Source organism: Oncorhynchus keta, chromosome 2 (genome assembly GCF_023373465.1).
Source record: "Oncorhynchus keta strain PuntledgeMale-10-30-2019 chromosome 2, Oket_V2, whole genome shotgun sequence".
In the NCBI taxonomy this organism is placed as follows: Eukaryota; Metazoa; Chordata; class Actinopteri; order Salmoniformes; family Salmonidae; genus Oncorhynchus; species Oncorhynchus keta.
The window spans coordinates 5,687,031-5,708,733 of NC_068422.1; the positions used below are offsets into that span (position 1 = coordinate 5,687,031).

Here is a 21,703-nt window from a genome sequence, read left to right on the forward strand (position 1 = left end):
CACATAATTACACCTATACAGCATGCACTTAAACGATTTGCAAGCAAACTTACATGGAGATTACTGATTCATCTAAAATAATAGTTCTAGGGTGATGGGGCTTACCCATCTAAAAGAATAGTTCTAGGGTGATGGGGCTTACCCATCTAAAAGAATAGTTCTAGGGTGATGGGGCTTACCCATCTAAAAGAATAGTTCTAGGGTGATGGGGCTTACCCATCTAAAAGAATAGTTCTAGGGTGATGGGGCTTACCCATCTAAAATAATAGTTCTAGGGTGATGGGGCTTACCCATCTAAAAGAATAGTTCTAGGGTGATGGGGCTTACCCATCTAAAAGAATAGTTCTAGGGTGATGGAGCTTACCCATCTAAAATAATAGTTCTAGGGTGATGGGGCTTACCCATCTAAAAGAATAGTTCTAGGGTGATGGGGCTTACCCATCTAAAAGAATAGTTCTAGGGTGATGGGGCTTACCCATCTAAAATAATAGTTCTAGGGTGATGGGGCTTACCCATCTAAAAGAATAGTTCTAGGGTGATGGGGCTTACCCATCTAAAAGAATAGTTCTAGGGTGATGGGGCTTACCCATCTAAAAGAATAGTTCTAGGGTGATGGGGCTTACCCATCTAAAAGAATAGTTCTAGGGTGATGGGGCTTACCCATCTAAAAGAATAGTTCTAGGGTGATGGGGCTTACCCATCTAAAAGAATAGTTCTAGGGTGATGGGGCTTACCCATCTAAAAGAATAGTTCTAGGGTGATGGGGCTTACCCATCTAAAAGAATAGTTCTAGGGTGATGGGGCTTACCCATCTAAAAGAATAGTTCTAGGGTGATGGGGCTTACCCATCTAAGAGAATAGTTATAGGGTGATGGGGCTTACCCATCTAAAAGAATAGTTCTAGGGTGATGGGGCTTACCCATCTAAAAGAATAGTTATAGGGTGATGGGGCTTACCCATCTAAAAGAATAGTTCTAGGGTGATGGGGCTTACCCATCTAAAAGAATAGTTCTAGGGTGATGGGGCTCACCCATCTAAAATAATAGTTCTAGGGTGATGGGGCTTACCCATCTAAAAGAATAGTTCTAGGGTGATGGGGCTTACCCATCTAAAAGAATAGTTCTAGGGTGATGGGGCTTACCTATCTAAAAGAATAGTTCTAGGGTGATGGGGCTTACCCATCTAAAAGAATAGTTCTAGGGTGATGGGGCTTACCCATCTAAAAGAATAGTTCTAGGGTGATGGGGCTTACCCATCTAAAAGTATAGTTCTAGGGTGATGGGGCTTACCCATCTAAAAGAATAGTTCTAGGGTGATGGGGCTTACCCATCTAAAAGAATAGTTCTAGGGTGATGGGGCTTACCCATCTAAAAGAATAGTTCTAGGGTGATGGGGCTTACCCATCTAAAATAATAGTTCTAGGGTGATGGGGCTTACCCATCTAAAATAATAGTTCTAGGGTGATGGGGCTTACCCATCTAAAAGAATAGTTCTAGGGTGATGGGGCTTACCCATCTAAAAGAATAGTTCTAGGGTGATGGGGCTTACCCATCTAAAAGAATAGTTCTAGGGTGATGGGGCTTACCCATCTAAAAGAATAGTTCTAGGGTGATGGGGCTTACCCATCTAAAAGAATAGTTCTAGGGTGATGGGGCTTACCCATCTAAAAGAATAGTTCTAGGGTGATGGGGCTTACCCATCTAAAAGAATAGTTCTAGGGTGATGGGGCTTACCCATCTAAAAGAATAGTTCTAGGGTGATGGGGCTTACCCATCTAAAAGAATAGTTCTAGGGTGATGGGGCTTACCCATCTAAAAGAATAGTTCTAGGGTGATGGGGCTTACCCATCTAAAAGAATAGTTCTAGGGTGATGGGGCTTACCCATCTAAAAGAATAGTTCTAGGGTGATGGGGCTTACCCATCTAAAAGAATAGTTCCAGGGTGATGGGGCTTACCCATCTAAAAGAATAGTTCCAGGGTGATGGGGCTTACCCATCTAAAAGTATAGTTCTAGGGTGATGGGGCTTACCCATCTAAAAGAATAGTTCTAGGGTGATGGGGCTTACCCATCTAAAAGAATAGTTCTAGGGTGATGGGGCTTACCCATCTAAAAGAATAGTTCTAGGGTGATGGGGCTTACCCATCTAAAAGCATAGTTCTAGGGTGATGGGGCTTACCCATCTAAAAGTATAGTTCTAGGGTGATGGGGCTTACCCATCTAAAATAATAGTTCTAGGGTGATGGGGCTTACCCATCTAAAAGTATAGTTCTAGGGTGATGGGGCTTACCCATCTAAAATAATAGTTCTAGGGTGATGGGGCTTACCCATCTAAAAGAATAGTTCTAGGGTGATGGGGCTTACCCATCTAAAAGAATAGTTCTAGGGTGATGGGGCTTACCCATCTAAAAGAATAGTTCTAGGGTTCTAGGGCTTACCCACAACTCATTTGAGTTTATTAACACATCTAATCCATATAAAGGATATGTGTAATTACCCAGAACCTCATGTCTACTCAACATAGACAGCTATTTGCAGCAGCATAACCCTCAGCTACACAGAGCATCATACTTTACCTGCATTGTATATAAAGACTGTTTAGGGGCTCCCCCTCTGGTGTAATGCAGTCTGATGAAGGCCATTTGTAGCAACTGTAGAGGAAGGAAGTCAGGAAAGAGCTGGTCCTCTTCCAGATAGCAACTCTGTGCAGTGTAGAACATTGAGCTGACAAGGTAAACATATGTTGTTCTGCCCCTGAACAAGGCAGTTAACCCACTGTTCCCTGGTAGGCTGTCATTGTGAAAAGGAAATTGTTCTTAACTGACTTGCCTAGTTAAATAAAGGGGGGGAAAGCTTGAGTTATCATAGTCTAGCTAGCTGGTTCATTGTCTTTAGATATCAAGCAGCAGTGCCATCTATTGGACAAAGCTGTACAAATAATTCAGGGAAAAGCAACACAAGGGGGCAGACATGTTCCACGATGAGAATGTCACAGAACTAAAGGTGTCCTATCATCCAAAAGGCAGAAGCTCCATACTCTGAAAATACTCCATAAAAGTGCAAAACACAAATGGTGCCAGCATACCTCACTCAAAACTAGTTCCCAACATCATCAACTAGAATTAGTTGTACAGGCATGTCTTAAATTACAATGCTGATGGGTTCCCTCACTATCATGTGGTTGCCTTATTCCACATATAGCTGCTTAATAACTACAATCTTATTGTTAAGGTTAATTACTGCTGTGTTTTAATCCATGGTTTATTCACACCAAGATAACAAAAATTGACATAATATGGATTAATACACAGTAAACAATGAGGGTTTGTTACATAGAATAAGTCAAGAATTCTAATTGTATGGTTTGGTCAATGGAACTTTAATGTGGAGATAGGGTGAACACGAAAAATATACAACTTTGTTCTTGCAAAGTGTTTTACATTTATTGTATTCAATATTTAGCCAGCCCTGACATTTCGGCTGCTGCCTTTCTCAAGAGATCCTGCTAATGGTCAATGGACTTTACCAATGTGAAATGTAACCACAGTCATACACAGCAAATGTTTGACTTTATTGGATCACCTGCTGCAGTAAACAGGACCAAAGTAACACCCAGCTCTCTATCATGCTACATTTCTGAACTTCGTGAAACAAATCGAAAGTTCCTTTTGTCTACTGTAAGCACTGGGAAGAAAAAAGTGTTGTATCATAAACATAAACCGAATGGCCGGGTGTGCTCTTATGATCACATTGTTTGACATTTTGAGTTTTAAAGTGCAGTAAATGCATTTTGCCCACACAAATAACATAACCATAAAATTATATTTATGAACATCAACCTACAGCCTATTGTATTTTCTTGCCTGGCTCTTTATCATGTGGCGTAGCACCTGCTAAACTGACAGTTGTATTAGCATGATAAACCATGGAGGTTGTGTGATGTACTGATTGCCTGTTGAATCTCGACCTGAGGGGTTAGAACCTAACTGTCAAGCATGGAAATTACAGGGCAAATCATTGCCATACCATTGGCACCATTGCCATCTTGAGTCCAAAAGGAGGTGGGCAGATTGGTCCCTTACTTTTCACAAAAACGCAAAGGCGTGCTCTTTATGTAAGTAGGGGAAGTCTATAAAAATAAGCCTCTGCTCTCCTCACCGGCAGTTTACCACTAAAACATTTTTATAATCAGCCTTTATTGTTCATTCCCTCCTTGTGGGAGATGCGCACATTTTCATTTTTTAAAAGGGCAAATCAACCATAAATCAGTTTATAAACTGCGACGGCGGTTGAGAATGCCTGGATGAATATTCATTAGCCTCCCTCAAGCTGCCACACACTGTGATTCATTAGGCATATGTAAATATCACTCACTTTAATTGCCCCTAAACTGACTCAACATAATGTTGTCATTAGCAAATGATTACTTATTTGTGAAACTAATGGTACAGTATGGTGTGCATGCTAAAAAAAACACGTATATGATTACAATTTTAATCCACTTTTTTAGGGCAGTTTGCTGTCCCGTTATCAGGGTGTTGAGGAGTCTGATGTATTATGGACAGAGTTGGAGTGATGGTAATGAGTGAGTTAGGGAGGAAGGTGGATGCTTTCGTCTGCACGGTTGATGTGCCAACAATTAAACAAACTGGCACTTTGATAGGTTTAGGACACCGTTGATCTTCCTCTCCCTCCCTGCCCTCCCATCACACACATGGCAGCAGCGATCCTTCACCATCCCATCTATCCCTCTCATCTGCAGTGATTACCAGGATTAGTATCGCTGACTGGGAGCATTAGCAGAGACATGCTGTAGAGGTGAGGCAGGGGCTGTACACTGTAGTGTGTGACTGTAGCAACCTATAGAAAAAACAACCATTTCATATTTTTTTACATTTCTTTGACATGTGCATCAAGACTGGAAATGTTGCAAACCATCTTTGTCATAAAAAATTATAATTTTTTTTTGTTTTCTTTAAAGTGTAATTTATAGAAAATTATAAATACAAACAAATGTTCACTGATAATAGATTCTGTGCTCTTTCTTTTCTTCATTTGCCCCTATAAGAATAAAATACACATTTTTATTTCAGGTGTTGATAAATGCTTCTAATGTTTTCCAAACATTCGTGTTTGATATGTTGCTTAAACATATAAACAGTACCTCTATAAAGTGCCACATTAACTACATAAAACAATTATTACATAATTTTTTTAATAAATTTGGCTTTCTCAGCTTTGTTAGTTATTGCTAATGAGATCAGAATTCTTTCATTCAGTTAATTGATTTACTCAAATGAACAACTTTAACTTCAATTTCATCCTTTCTTCTGTGGATTCTGTAGATTATGCTCCAATTCAACATTCTCAAAATGCTATCTGAACAGAGAAAACAATTTCCTTGAATTACATTTTGAACCAATAGGGGTTTCCTTTGTCAATATACTTACTGTTATAAACAAATGATCCTCAGCTATTTATTTGCTCAGTCCTCAACACAGAAATTCGACTTTTTCAGCTAGGGATTTCATCATAATGACAGTTTTCATAATTAGTGTTTGTTGTTTTCTGTTGTTGTTATGAAGACTGGTCTGAAAATGAGACTGTTCAGTAGTCCAGGCACGTATCACAATGTGACAAAGCCATGTTCGACCTTAACAGATCCTTAACCTGAAACAGGTCCAGGTTCTTGTTATTCAGTTGGGAATATATTCAGGGGGAAATTGTGTAAATGTGCTTGGTGCCACATTTTAACACTAATCCCAAACTCTTGGCTGTCACAAACATGCACATTTTCTACAGCCCAGCAATTAAGCTGTTTGTAGTTTTTAAGGGGTCGGTAACGATTGGCACAATAACCATGATAAAACATGCAAACAAACAAAAGAGAACAGGGAGAGAGAGGGAGGAGAGGGGGGAGAGGAATGGAGAGGGAGAAGGGGGAGAGAGAGAGAGAGAGAGAGAGGGAGAGGGAGAGGGAAAAGGAAAGGGAGAAAGAAAGGGAAAAAGAGAAGGAGTGTGGGGGGAGGGAGGGAGGGAGGGAGGGAGGGAGGGAGGGAGGGAGAGAGGGAGGGAGGGAGGGAGGGAGGGAGGGAGGGAGGGAGGGAGGGAGGGAGGGAGGGAGGGAGGGAGGGAGGGAGGGAGGGAGGAGAGGGAAAGGGAGAAGGAGTGGGAGAGGGAGAAACGCTAATAAAGTAATATAATGGATTATCTTCTCTTCACAAATGGTGCAACACCATGTAGGTAACACCAGGTAACATACCATGTAACACCATATAACACCATGTAAATTGGCCCAGACAATGCATTATGGATAAGGCAGTTGAGATTACAGCTTGTTAATGTGTCCCACCCTCCCAACCCACACACAGCATCCTTCCTTCCTCATCAGCCCCTCTGCTTCTGTTCTGGCAGTGACTCAGTCACCTCATTGTCGGGGCATGCATGTCTTTAGGTGCAGATGGAGACAGATGTCTCTGCATCTTCCAGGCGTTGACGCGGTCCGGGAGTGAGTGTGTCTGGGAGAGGGACGGGCTAAGGCAGAGTGGTGGCTTACCCAGAGACAAGCAATCAGTAGGGGACAGGGCTGTGGCCATATGCCTCTACTCAACCACTACCCCCTCCTTCCTCTGGCAACCCAGTGTGGTCCACACAGCTAGGTGCCCTGTCCAGAGAGACGTACGTCAGGCCATCTGTTAAAGGAATTTGGGGAGTGAGGTGCTTCCTTGGTTAGCCTAATACTGAGATTAGATTGAGGATGATTAGGCTAACTAGGGTTTCCATGACCACGAGTGGTGCCCTAATCCCTTATACAGGGTCATCCCCATCATTTGGTAATTCATGGTTATGGTGAGGATTAGGGTAAGAATAGATGTCCCTGGATCAGTGCATCCATACTCTCTCAACAGGTCAAAATCTAAACTTTTACTGTACATGTAGTATGTGCAGGGTTGATATTCTGCATGCAGTCAATCGTGTAACAAAAAGGGAAACATATCTAACAAAATCTCATTGTTTGAGTCATTCATGGTAAAATAAAATATTTAACCTTTATTTTATAAGGGGGAAACAACAATAGACCCTGGTCTATTTTACAAATTTGCCCTGTATATACAATACAAATATACACAATTATACCAAAACATATACACTTAAAAATACAGAAATACAGGCATGGGAAGCACAAATAAAACATCACAAATCACCCAGAAAACAGCTACATTCCTACACAAATAAGTCCCCAAACAATACTTTATTTAAGGATCGGACTATTTTTTTCAAATTTGCACCTAAAAATAAATACCGAAATCTAACTGCCTGTAGCTCAGGACATGCATATTCTTGATAGCATTTGAAAGGAAACACTTTGAAGTTTGTGGAAATGTGAAATTAATGTAGCAGAATATAACAAATTAGATCTGGTTAAAGATAATACAAAGAAAAACATGAATTTTTCTTTGAAATGCAAGAGAAAGGCAATAATGTATTATTCCAGCCCAGGTGAAATTTAGAATTTGGCCACGAGATGACAGCAGTGTATGTGCAAGGTTTTAGACTGATCCAATGAACCATTGCATATATGTTCAAAGTGTTGTGTCAAGATTGCCAAAATGTGGCTAATTGGTTTATTCATACATTTTGAAGTTCAGAATTGTACACTCTCCTCAAACAATAGCATGGTATCCTTTCACTTAAATGGCTACGGTAAATTGGACAGTACAGTCAGATTTTAACAAGAATTTAAGATTTCTGCCCATATCAGAAACAGCTGAAGCCAGAAGTTTACATACACTTAGGTTGGAGTCATTAAAACTAGTTTTTCAACCATTCCACAAATTTCTTGTTAACACACTATAGTTTTGGGAAGTCGGTTAGGACATCAACTTTGTGCGTGACACAAGTCATTTTTCCAACAATTGTTTACAGACAGATTATTTCACCTATAATTCACTGTATAACAATTCCACATACACTAAGCTGAATGTGCCTTTGAACAGCTTGGAAAATTCCAGAATATTATGTCATCGCTCTAGAAGCTTCTGATAGGCTAATTGACATCATTTGAGTCAATTGGAGGTGTACTTGTGGATGTATTTCAAGGCCTACATTCAAACCCAGTGCCTCTTTGCTTGACATCATGGGAAAATCAAAAGAAATCAGCCAAGACCTCAGAAAACAAATTGTAGACCTCCACAAGTCTTGTCTTGACAGGAAGCCAGTGTAAGGAGGCTAGCACTCAAGTAATATGATCAAATTCTTTGGTTCTAGTCAGGATTCTAGCAGCCATATTTAGCACTAACTGAAGTTAATTTAGTGCTTTATCCGGGTAGCCGGAAAGTAGAGCATTGCAGTAGTCTAACCTAGAAGTGACAAAAGCATGGATTAATTTTTCTGCATCATGTTTTGGAAAGAAGGTTTCTGATTTTTGCAATGTTACGTAGATGGAAAAAAGCTGTCCTCGAAATGGTCTTGATATGTTCTTCAAAAGTGAGATCAGGGTCCAGAGTAACGCCGAGGTCCTTCACAGTTTTATTTGAGACCACTGTACAACCATTAAGATTAATTGTCAGATTCAACAGAAGATCTCTTTGTTTCTTGGGACCTAGAACAAGCATCTCTGTTTTGTCCAAGTTTAAAAGTAGAAAGTTTGCAGCCATCCACTTCCTTATGTCTGAAACACATGCTTCTAGCGAGGGCAATTTTGGGGCTTCACCATGTTTCATTGAAATGTACAGCTGTGTGTCATCCGCATAGCAGTGAAAGTTAACATTATGTTTTCGAATGACATCCCCAAGAGGTAAAATATATAGTGAAAACAATAGTGGTCCTAAAACGGAACCTTGAGGAACACCGAAATTTACAGTTGATTTGTCAGAGGACAAACCATTCACAGAGACAAACTGATATCTTTCCGACGGATAAGATCTAAACCAGGCCAGAACTTGTCCTTGTAGACCAATTTGGGTTTACAATCTCTCCAAAAGAATGTGGTGATCGATGGTATCAAAGCAGCACTTAAGGTCTAGGAGCACGAGGACAGATGCAGAGCCTCCGTCTGATGCCATTAAAAGGTAATTTACCTCTACCACTGAAGGTCATCTCATCCTCTACCACTGAAGGAAGATTACAGTCAGGAATTCTTTCCTAATAATATAAAACATGTAAAATTAACAAATGTACAGAAAAATCAGTGTGAAGGCCAAATTCCAGAGGAATAACCTTTTGAGGCTATTAAATCCTTTCAGTCTGGAAAAACCCCAGGGCTTGATGGCATACCGGTAGAGGTATATCAATACTTTTTTTATATACTAAAAGCTCCATTGTTAGATTGTTTTACCTACTCCTATAGAAATGGTAGTCTGTCAGGTACTCAGCAGGAAGGTCTGATTTCTCTTTTATTAAAACAAGACCCAGATGACAAATATGAAGATAGTCTATCTAAAAAACTGGAGGCCCCTTACACTTCAATGTTGTGATTCAAATGCACTAGCGAAATGCATAGCACTCAGAATTAAAAGGGTTTTACCAGGTATTGTTCATCCTGATCAGACAGGTTTTTTACACGGACGATACATTACAGATAATATATGACAACTACTAGAAATAATAGAACATCATGAAACATATAAGAAGCCAGGCCTGGTATTTATAGCAGATTTTGAAAAGGCATTTGATAAAGTAAGACTGTATTTGATTAATAAATGACTGAATTTCTTAAATTTCGATGATTCTCTTATAAATGGGTATATAAAATAAAAACTACTTTAACATTACCCTGCAGTTTACCTATAAAATGGGCTAATGGTGAAGTAGACATACTTGGCATTCATATCACAAAATATATAAATAAGCTCTCCACAATGAATTTCAATAGAAAACTTGTAAAAATAAACAGGATCCTGCAGCCATGGAGAGATAAATACCTATCTATTTATGGAAAAATTGCCCTGATTAACTCCTTAGTCATATCTCAGTTTACTCACTTACTTATGGCGTTGCCTACTCCCGATGATTCGTTTGTCAAATCATATCAGCAAAAAATATTTAGCTTTATCTGGGACGCTAAACCAGACAAAATAAAGCGTGCCTATCTATATAATAATATGAATTGGGTGGGTTGAGACTATTAAATATAAAAGCACTTAAACTCTCTCTAAAAGATTCACTTATTCAAAAGTTTTACTTGAACCCTAAGTGGATCTCAAGTAGATTATTAAGAAAAGCTCATCCATTGTTTAAAAATGGCCTTTTTGCCTTTGTGCAGATTGCCATGTCTCATTTTAAATTAATTGAACATTAGACTTTTTTCAACAAGCATTGCAGACCTCTTTTTCAACAAGCATTGCAGAGCTGGCTACAATTTCAATATCATCCGCCTGATAAGATTACATTTACATTTACATTTAAGTCATTTAGCAGACGCTCTTATCCAGAGCGACTTACAAATTGGTGCATACACCTTATGACAACCAGTGGAACAGCCACTTGCATCTAAATCTTGTTGGGGGAGGGGGGTGAGAAGGATTACTTACCCTTACTTACCCTATCCTAGGTATTCCTTGAAGAGGTGGGGTTTCAGGTGTCTCCGGAAGGTGGTGATTGACTCCGCTGTCCTGGCGTCGTGAGGGAGTTTGTTCCACCATTGGGGGCCAGAGCAGCGAACAGTTTTGACTGGGCTGAGCGGGAACTGTACTTCCTCAGTGGTAGGGAGGCGAGCAGGCCAGAGGTGGATGAACGCAGTGCCCTTGTTTGGGTGTAGGGCCTGATCAGAGCCTGGAGGTACTGAGGTGCCGTTCCCCTCACAGCTCCGTAGGCGAGCACCATGGTCTTGTAGCGGATGCGAGCTTCAACTGGAAGCCAGTGGAGAGAGCGGAGGAGCGGGGTGACGTGAGAGAACTTGGGAAGGTTGAACACCAGACGGGCTGCGGCGTTCTGGATGAGTTGTAGGGTTTAATGGCACAGGCAGGGAGCCCAGCCAACAGCGAGTTGCAGTAATCAAGACGGGAGATGACAAGTGCCTGGATTAGGACCTGCGCCGCTTCCTGTGTGAGGCAGGGTCGTACTCTGCGGATGTTGTAGAGCATGAACCTACAGGAACGGGACACCGCCTTGATGTTAGTTGAGAACGTCAGGGTGTTGTCCAGGATCACGCCAAGGTTCTTAGCGCTCTGGGAGGAGGACACAATGGAGTTGTCAACCGTGATGGCGAGATCATGGAACGGGCAGTCCTTCCCGGGAGGAAGAGGAGCTCCGTCTTGCTGAGGTTCAGCTTGAGGTGGTGATCCGTCATCCACACTGATATGTCTGCCAGACATGCAGAGATGCGATTCGCCACCTGGTCATCAGAAGGGGGAAAGGAGAAGATTAATTGTGTGTCGTCTGCATAGCAATGATAGGAGAGACCATGTGAGGTTATGACAGAGCCAAGTGACTTGGTGTATAGCGAGAATAAGAGAGGGCCTAGAACAGAGCCCTGGGGACACCAGTGGTGAGAGCGCGTGGTGAGGAGACAGATTCTCGCCACGCCACCTGGTAGGAGCGACCTGTCAGGTAGGACGCAATCCAAGCGTGGGCCGCGCCGGAGATGCCCAACTCGGAGAGGGTGGAGAGGAGGATCTGATGGTTCACAGTATCGAAGGCAGCCGATAGGTCTAGAAGGATGAGAGCAGAGGAGAGAGAGTTAGCTTTAGCAGTGCGGAGCGCCTCCGTGATACAGAGAAGAGCAGTCTCAGTTGAATGACTAGTCTTGAAACCTGACTGATTTGGATCAAGAAGGTCATTCTGAGAGAGATAGCGGTAGAGCTGGCCAAGGACGGCACGCTCAAGAGTTTTGGAGAGAAAAGAGAGAAGGGATACTGGTCTGTAGTTGTTGACATCGGAGGGATCGAGTGTAGGTTTTTTCAGAAGGGGTGCAACTCTCGCTCTCTTGAAGACGGGAGGGACGTAGCCAGCGGTCAGGGATGAGTTGATGAGCGAGGTAAGGTAAGGGAGAAGGTCTCCGGAAATGGTCTGGAGAAGAGAGGAGGGGATAGGGTCAAGCGGGCAGGTTGTTGGGCGGCCGGCCGTCACAAGACGCGAGATTTCATCTGGAGAGAGAGGGGAGAAAGAGGTCAGAGCATAGGGTAGGGCAGTGTGAGCAGAACCAGCGGTGTCGTTTGACTTAGCAAACGAGGATCGGATGTCATCGACCTTCTTTTCAAAATGGTTGACGAAGTCATCTGCAGAGAGGGAGGAGGGAGGGGGGGGAGGATTCAGGAGGGAGGAGAAGGTGGCAAAGAGCTTCCTAGGGTTAGAGGCAGATGCTTGGAATTTAGAATGGTAGAAAGTGGCTTTAGCAGCAGAGACAGAGGAGGAAAATGTAGAGAGGAGGGAGTGAAAGGATGCCAGGTCCGCAGGGAGGCGAGTTTTCCTCCATTTCCGCTCGGCTGCCCGGACAAATATTATGGCTGAATTCAAATGTGCTGGTTGATAAAATACCTGTATTTATGGGAAAGAGTTTTGAAAAGGGTATTTTGTTCTTATATTACATTGTAAATTGTAATGGTAGAGTTATGTCCTTCGTGGAGTTGTCATAATTGTATGGGAAGGCCTGCTCAATCCAAGAGTACAACCAAATGATTACTGCATTACCCCAAAAATAGAGGAGGCAGGTGGCAGCGGGAGGAGGTAGGGTACTGGTCTGTCTGCCCAATATAAAAGATCAAAGCTGTCAGAGGAATAAAAATAGCATAAACAGGAAAGTATACCAGTTTCATTTGAGGACCAGCATGTTGACAACTGTGCCATACAGATAGCAAAATATTTCAGAAGAGATTTTTGATGTACCGATTCCATGGTGCAGGAAGTATGAGTTGATATATGAAACAATGCAAGATTCAAGACTTTGTGCTTTTCAGATAAATTATTATATAGAATTCTTGAAATTTGGGGCATAAAATCATCAAAGCTCTGCAGATGTTTTTGTGAGGATACAGAATCAATAGACCATATATTTTGGTATTGCCCTCAGGTAGCTTGTTTCAAATCAAATTAATTCAAAGTTGACCCTCACCACCTGGGGGCCGCCCGTCAGGAAGTCCAGGATCCAGTTGCAGAGGGAGGTGTTTAGTCCCAGGGTCCTTAACTTAGTGATGAGCTTTGAGGGTACTATGGTGTTGAACGCTAAGCTGTAGTCAATGAATAGCATTCTCACAAAAGTGTTCCTTTTGTCCCGATGGGAAAGGGCAGTGTGGAGTGCAATAGAGATTGCATCATCTGTGGATCTGTTTGGGCGGTACACAAATTGGAGTGGGGCTAGGGTTTCTGGGAAAGTGGTGTTGATGTGAGCCATTACCAGCCTTTCAAAGTACTTCATGGCTGTGGACTTGAGTGCTACGGGTCTGTAGTCATTTGGGAAGGTTGCCTTTGTGTTCTTGGGCACAGGGACTATGGTGGTCTGTTTGAAACATGTTGGTATTACAGAGTCAATCAGGGACATGTTGAAAATGTCAGTGAAGACACCTGCCAGTTGGTCAGCACATGTCTGCAGCACACGTCCGGGTAACTTGTCTAGCCCCACAGCCTTATTGAACTGTGTAAAGGTCTAACACACGTCGGCTATGGAAACCTTGATCACACAGTCATCCGGAACAGCTGATGCTCTCATTGCATGCCTCAGTGTTGCTTGCCTCGATGCGAGCATAGAAGTGATTTAGCTTGTCTGGTATGCTCGTGTCATTGGGTAGCTCGCGACTGTGCTTCCCTTTGTAGTCTGTAATGGTTTGCAAGCCCTGGCACATAAGTCGAGCATCGGAGCCGGTGTAGTATGATTCAATCTTAGCCCTGTATTGACGCTTTGCCTGTTTGATGTTTGGTCGCAGGGCACAGCAGGATTTCTTGTAAGCTTCCGGGTTAGAGTTCCACACCTTGAAATCGGTGGCTCTACCCTTTAGCTCAGTGCGAATGTTGCCTGTAATCCATGGCTTCTGGTTGGAGTATGTACGTGCAGTCACTGTGGGGACGATGTCCTCAATGCACTTTTTGATGAAGCCAGTGACTGATGTGGTGTACTCCGCAATGCCATCGGAGGAATCACGGAACATGTTCCAGTCTGTGACAGAAAAACGGTTCTGTAGTTTAGCATCTGCTTCATCTGACCACTTTTTTATAGACCGTCTAATTTAATGTCCAGTGATTGCACGCTGGCGAGTAATATTGACTTCATCGGCAGCTTTCCCACACACCTTCTGCGGGTCCTCACGAGGCATCCCGCTCTGTGTCCTCTGTACCGGCGTCTCTTCCTCTTGCAAATAATGGGGATGTTGGCCCTGTCGTGTGTTTGAAGAATGTCCAGTGCGTCCTGCTTGTTGAAGAAAACATCTTGGTCTAATCCGAGGTGAGTGATCCTGATATCCAGAAGCTATTTGTCTAATCCGAGATGAGTGATCGCTGTCCTGATATCCAGAAGATTTTTTTTGCCGTAAGATACGGTTGCAGAAACATTATGTACAAAATAAGTTACAACACATAATAAACACACAATTGGTTGGGCGCCCGTAAAACTGCTGCCATTTCTTCTGGCGCCATTTGTGTGGTGTCAGGTTCAGGAATGGCTGAAAATGCATAGCATTGATCTAAAATTGACCCTAGAAATAATACTGTTAGGAGAGCTGTAGAGACCGGGTCAGTCAATTACTTATATACAAATACTCTTAGTAAAAGTATTTATCTTCAACTCACAATCTGTGGATTCTATTCGATGAGATAGATTGAAATTGTACGTTAAACATCACAGAATAGTTTAAAGATATCTGTTGAGCAGAAATCCGAAGAGGGTGCCCAGCAGATATAGACGGGATAGGCTGAGGGGAGCTGAGGGTTGGGATGTAGAATTGGAGACAAGTGGGAGTGGAATTGCGGTGGGGGAGATAGAATGATGGTCAAAGATTAAAGAAAAAATTAAGTCTAAATAAAACATAATAAAAAGTACATTTGAATGACACGGGGGGGTAGTGTTTTTACAACTAATGCTGGTATGCCTGAGGCTGGTGCCGTGCAGGTGTTTGTACACATGCATATACACACACTCTCATTCAAAACCTGTCTTAGGTCACCACTTTATTTTAAGGATATGAAATGTCAGAATAATAGTAGAGAGAATGATTTATTTCAGCTTTTATTTCTTTCATCACATTCTCAGTGGGTCAGAAGTTTACATACACTCAATTAGTATTTGATAGCATTGCCTTTAAATTGTTTAACTTGGGTCAAACGTTTCTGGTAGCCTTCCACAATCTTCCCACAATAAGTTGGGTGAATTTTGGCCCATTCCTCCTGACAGGGCTGTTGTAACTGAGTCAGGTTTGTAGGCCTCCTTGCTCGCACACGGTTTTTCAGGTCTGCTCACACATTTTCTAAAGGATTGAGTTCAGGGCTTTGTGATGGCTTGACTTTGTTGTTCTTAAGGCATTTTGTCACAACTTTGGAAGTATGCTTGGGGTCATTGTCCATTTGGAAGACCCATTTGCAACCAAGCTTCAACTTCCTGACTGATGTCTCGAGATGTTGGTTCAATATATCCACCATGTTCCTGCCTCATGATGCCATCTATTTTGTGAAGTACACCAGTCCCCCCTGCAGCAAAGCACCCCCACAACATGATGCTGCCACCCGCATGCTTCATGGTTTGGATGGTGTTCTTCGGCTTGCAAGCCTCCCACTATTTTTGTTTCATCAGACCAGAGGACATTCCTCCAAAAAGTATGATCTTTGTCCCATGTGCAAACCGTAGTCTGGCTTTTTGTATGGAGGTTTTGGAGCAGTGGCTTCTTCCTTGCTGAGCGGCCTTTCAGGTTATGTCGATATAGGGCTCGTTTTACTGTGGATATAGATACTTTGTACTTGATTCCTCCAGCATCTTCAGAAGGTCCTTTGATGTTGTTCTGGGATTGAGTTGCACTTTTCGCACCAAAGTTTGTTCATCTCTAGGAGACAGAATGCGTCTCCTTCCTGAGCAGTATGACGGCTGCATGGTCACATGGTGTTTATACTTGCGTACTATTGTTTGTACAGATTAACATGGTACCTTCAGGCGTTTGGAAATTGTTCCGAAGGATGAACCAGACTTGTGGAGGTCTACAATTTGTTTTCTGAGGTCTTGGCTGATTTCTTTTGATTTTCCCATGATGTCAAGCAAAGAGACACTGAGTTTGAAGGTAGGCCTTGAAATACATCCACAGGTACACCCTCCAATTGATTCAAATGATGTCAATTAGCCTATCAGAAGCTTCTAAAGCCATGACATAATTTTCTGGATTTTTCCAAGCTATTTAAAGGCACAGTCAATTTAGTGTATGTAAACTTCTGACCAACTGGAATTGTGATGCAGTGAATTATAGGTGAAATAATCTGTTTGTAAACAATTGTTGGAAAGATTACTTGTGTCACCCACAAAGTTGATGTCCTAATCGATAGGTTGTCAACAAGAAATTTGTGGAGTGGTTGATAAACAAGTCTTAATGACTCCAACATAAGTGTATGTAAACCTCTAACTTCAACTGTATATATTTTTTTGCATTGTTTGCTGTTTTCTTCTGTCTTTTTCTTTTTTCTCTTTAGTTCATTTTCTTGGTTGTTGGTGCATTGTGGGGTCCTTGGGGGTGGGGAATGGAATTAAGTGTATTTTTTGGATACATTTTTTATTCTGGGGGGTGGACTGTGGGAGGGGTCTCGAATGGTTGAGGGACAGCTATTGGGGAACTGTGGGGGGGTCTTGGAGGGTTTAGGTTCACATTGTTTGGCCTGGTGGATCTGTCAACGTGCCCTTGAGCAAGGCATTGACCCTGGATGCTTCTGTGTGTCGTTCTGAATGGGAGTCTGTTGGATGACTGGTGTGGTGTAGTTTTTGAGCGGCTTCACTGCACATATATTGTATGTTTCTGATATTCAATAAAATACAAAAAGAAAAAAAAGTGATATTGTATATACCTCCACTACATTACTTTGATACGCAACATGGGGATTAACAATTGAGTATATGCAATGCCCACAGAAGAAAAAGTGTGTAGCCTGTATGGCATATACAGTTCCGTCAGGAAAGTATTCAGACCCCTTGACTTTTTCCACATTTCATTACATTACAGCCTTATTCAAACGTTTATTAAATGGTTTTTTCCCCTCATCAGTATACACATAATTATATACACATAATAATATACACATAATTCCTCATTGACAAAGCAAAAACGTTTTTATTTTTATTTTAGCAAATGCATTCAAAATAAAAAGTGAAATATCACATTTACATAAGTATTCAGACCCTTTACTCAGTAGTTTGTTGAAGTACATTTGGCAGCGATTATAGCCAGTCTTCTTGGGTATGACGCTACAAGCTTGGCTCACCTGTATTTGGGGAGTTTTTCCCATTCTTCTCTAAAATCCTCTCAAGCTTTGTCAGGTTGGATGGGGAGCTTTGCTGCACAGCTATTTTCAGGTCTCTCCAGAGATATTCGATCTAGTTCAAGTCCGGGCTCTGGCTGGGCCAATCAGGGACAGGTTTTCATCAAGGATCTCTCTGTACTTTGCTCCGATCATCTTTGCTTCACCGTAGGGTTGGTGCCAGGTTTCCAATCTTGGTTTCATCAGACCAGAGAATCTTGTTTATCATGTTTGTTCAGGCGGCCAGCTCTAGGAAGAGACTTGGTGGTTCCAAACGTCTTACATTTAAGAAGGATGGATGCCACTGTGTACTTGGGGATCTTCAACACTGCAGAAATGTTTTGGTACCCTTCCCCAGATATGTCGGAGCTCTACGGACAATTTCTTGGTTTTTGCTCTGACATGCACTGTCAACTGTGGGACCTTAAATAGACAGGTCTCACAGTTGAGTCTCATAGCAAAGGGTCTGAATACTTACACTACAGTTCAAAAGTTTGGGGTCACTTAGAAATGTCCTTGTTTTTGAAAGAAAGAACATTTTGGGTCCATTAAAATAACATTAAAATATCAGAAACACAGTGTAGATATTGTTAATGGTGTAAATGACCATTGTAGCTGGAAACGGCAGATTTGCTATGGAATATCTACATATGCGTACGGAGGCCCATTATCAGCAACCTTCACTTCTGTGTTCCAATGGCATGCTGTGTTAGGCCAGCATCCTGGAGTCGCATCTTCCCTAATGACTTTGAGACTAGTGTTTTGTGGCTACTATTTAATGATGCTGCCAGTTGAGGACTTGTGAGGCGCCTGTTTCTCAAACTAGACACTCTAATGTACTTGTCCTCTTGCTCAGTTGTGCACCGGGGCCTCCCACTCCTCTTTCTATTCTGCTTAGAGTCTCTGTTTGCGCTGCTCTGTGAAGGGAGTAGTACACAGCGTTGTATCAGATCTTCCATAAAAAAAATGTGCTGTTTCCAGCTACAATAGTCATATACAACGTTAACAATGTCTACACTGTATTTCTGCTCAATTTGATGTTACTTTAATGGACACAAATTGTGCTTTTCTTTCAAAAACAAGGACATTTCTATGTGACCTCAACATTTTGAATGGTAGTGTATGTAAATAAGACATTATTTTGACTGTATCTTTGTAGTGACTGGTTGTATTGATACACCGTCCAAAGTGTAATTAATAACTTCAACATGCTCAAAGGGATATTACATGTCTGTTTTTTTTATCTGTACCCATCTACTAATAGGTGCCCTTCTTTACGAGGCTTTGGATCACCTCCCTGGTCTTTGTGGTTGAATCTGTGTTTGAAATTCACTGCTCGACTGAGGGATCTTACATATAATTGTATGTGTGGGGTACAGATACGAGGTAGTAAGTTAAAAATCATGTTAAATACTATTATTGCCCACAGTGAGTCCATGCAACTTATTATGTGACTTGTTAAGCACATATTTACTCCTGAACTCATTTAGGCTTGCCCTAATAAAGTTGAATACTTGTTGACTCAAGACATTTCAGCTTTTCATATTTTATTAGTTTGTGAAATTAAACATAATTCCACTTTGACATTATGGGGCATTGTGTGTAGGCCAGTGACACACAATCTCAATTGAATCAATTTTGAATTCAGGCTGTTACACAACAAAATGTGAAAAAGTCTGAAGGCACTGTATATATCTTTAGGAGTCAGATGTTGAATAGATGCACAAGATTCCCAGCCATCGGCAAAGCATTCTGTCCACATTAGTATAGAGATGAGGCTAGTGTGACAGGTGTCCTCACAACCAACACAATTAACTTTGTCCATAAGCTGATGTGCTGACAAAACAGAGAGGGCCAGGAGGAGCACAAAAACACAGGCCCAGACAGACATGTCCCATACTCCTTTCCATTGCCTGGGCAGGCTACAATAACTCCTAATATCCCCAAATCATCCTCCTTCTCTCATTGCCCAAACCGTCACTGAAAAGAAAGATCTGGGCCATTCCTCATTTTCTCTTCTAACCCGTATGCGCCATAATTTTGGGACATGGACAGCCCCCCACACACACACACACACACACCTGCTCAAGCACACACTCACTCACTTTAAAGATCATTTATATATGCAAATGATATGTTTCTTTGAAAACTTCTCCTTACACGGAGAGGATAATTCTGCTTTGACAAGAACCAGCGACAAATGATGAAACTAATACCCCAAATTGCTGCAGCTCCTATCACAGGCCTATTAGCTATTCATTTATGGGCTAAGATTCAAACAACCACAACCATGAATGAATGTGGCTCAATTTGCCTCTGTCTTATTGATGTACTATATTTTATGTGGACCATCTGAAAAGGAGTCTGGGTATCCAGAAGCCTATTCAAACTATTTACTCCTGCCAGAAATGTCTCACTCTGCAGCAGATTCATTTGAGAATCTAAAGAGTGTACTGAAATGGTATGGAAATTATAAGGAAGTACTGTACTAAAATAATGCAATTTAATGGCAAATAAAATAGAGAAACAAATTATGTTGGAAATAGCCCATAGAACATTTGGGATAGTGCGGCATGTATTTACAAATGTAATCTCTTCTCAATTGTAGTATTCTATCTAGCACAAGACAATAGCTTATTTTCTATAGATAATATATATACATTTAATACGTTTTGTATTTTTTTTTAAATCCAACTACAACATAGTGATTGGTGTGAGGAGTCCCTGTGATTGGTCAAAAGCATCTCACCTATCTCTCTGCTACAGACATGCTGGCTCAAGTTGGGACCACCTCCTGTCTGTGCGGCAGGCAGTCTAGCAGTTAGAGCTTTGGGCCAGTAACACAAAGGTTGCTAGTTTGAATCCCTAATTTGACAAGGTGGAAAATCTATCAATGTGCCCTTGAGCAAGGCACTTAGCCCTAATTGCTCCAGTGTTGCTGTTGAAAATGGCTGTGACCCCACTTTCTGAGGGTGTCTCTGGTAGAGTGGGATATGCAAAAACATATTTCCAATTAATACATACTTGTACATGTGTGAAATAGGACAAATATAGGCACCCACCAAATGATTATTATTACTCGTGTCTTAATTACCACAATAGTAGTTGAAATTTGAACTGGGCCCTGTGAAGTGAGCTGGAGGCCACACTGGTACCTAGAGGAGTAGCAGCCAAGAGCGTGCTAGCGAGGTGTGTTGTCTCAGTGATGGGTCTGGTCTAGGCTCCCAGCGGAGAGAATGAGAGCTGTGCTCTGTTTCATATGAGGCTTTAATAGTTCTAATGACTACATGAGGCCAGCTAATACTCATCAGGTTAGTGAGGAGGGTACCCACCCATCCTCTTAATATGAATGATTGACGGGCAGGAGGCAAAGGTCACATGCTTTTTTTAAGACTCATCTCATAACTTTCCCAAAAATCTCTATCAGCTTTAAGAGTATCATCCTGACTAGACGACACGTTCACACTATAACTATCCATAGAAGGGAAACTAGCACTCATGAATTCTTCGTTGTTGAGACAGTTTTAAGACAATTTCCCTTTTATGTGCTGTACCATGAGATTTTACTTTCTTTGCAGTGTTTACAGGAAGGCTTTGCATTTATTTTATTGTTCTGCCACAGCCCTTTCTCTTGCTACTGTGAGTCTTGTGATTGGTCGAGACATCCCGCCTGTGAGTGTTGTGGTTGGTCGAGACATCCCGCCTGTGAGTCTTGTGATTGGGTGCATGTTAAGGGATTTTTATCAATAATGACTAATTATGTATACATTTCAATCAGAACTGACTAATCAGAATACTATTATGTTACTGTATACATGTATGAATTTTATTTTAATCCTAGTACTGAATATAATATCTGTTTAATTATAATCAAGAATTAGAACAATGACTGTCTGTACCTTGGTAGAAAAGAATAAACTTATCGTCAGACTGGCTTGAATGCTTATCTACACAGGGAGGCTTTGGCCTGGTCATAAATTATCTATACTGGTGGGGATCGATGTAGGAATGCTTGAGAACTATACTGCCATTGTACCGTAGTGGAGGAGGGACGGGACAGTTTGAAACCTAATGACGTCATTTTCAGTTTATAACCTGTTGTAAATTGTATCATGTTCAGTGCTCTCGAGAATAAATGCTACAGATTGATTTTGAGACTGGTCTCTGTCCATTTTATGAAAATAAGTGTCTTACAAATTGTTAGGAGTGGACAGAGTGTTTAATTGAATTGGTTAATTAAAACATAAAGGAATTTAATTCCTCTAACAGTGCAATAAAAAGAAAGAAAGA

At 41.6% G+C, this 21,703-nt stretch overlaps 1 protein-coding gene across 1 annotated transcript in view; it reads right to left on the reverse strand.

The window, feature by feature from the left end:
• LOC118371013 (regulator of G-protein signaling 17-like) overlaps window positions 1–21,703 on the reverse strand; it is a 373,137-nt gene that overhangs the window by 29,441 nt on the left and 321,993 nt on the right. The gene's annotated exons all lie outside the window — the stretch shown is intronic.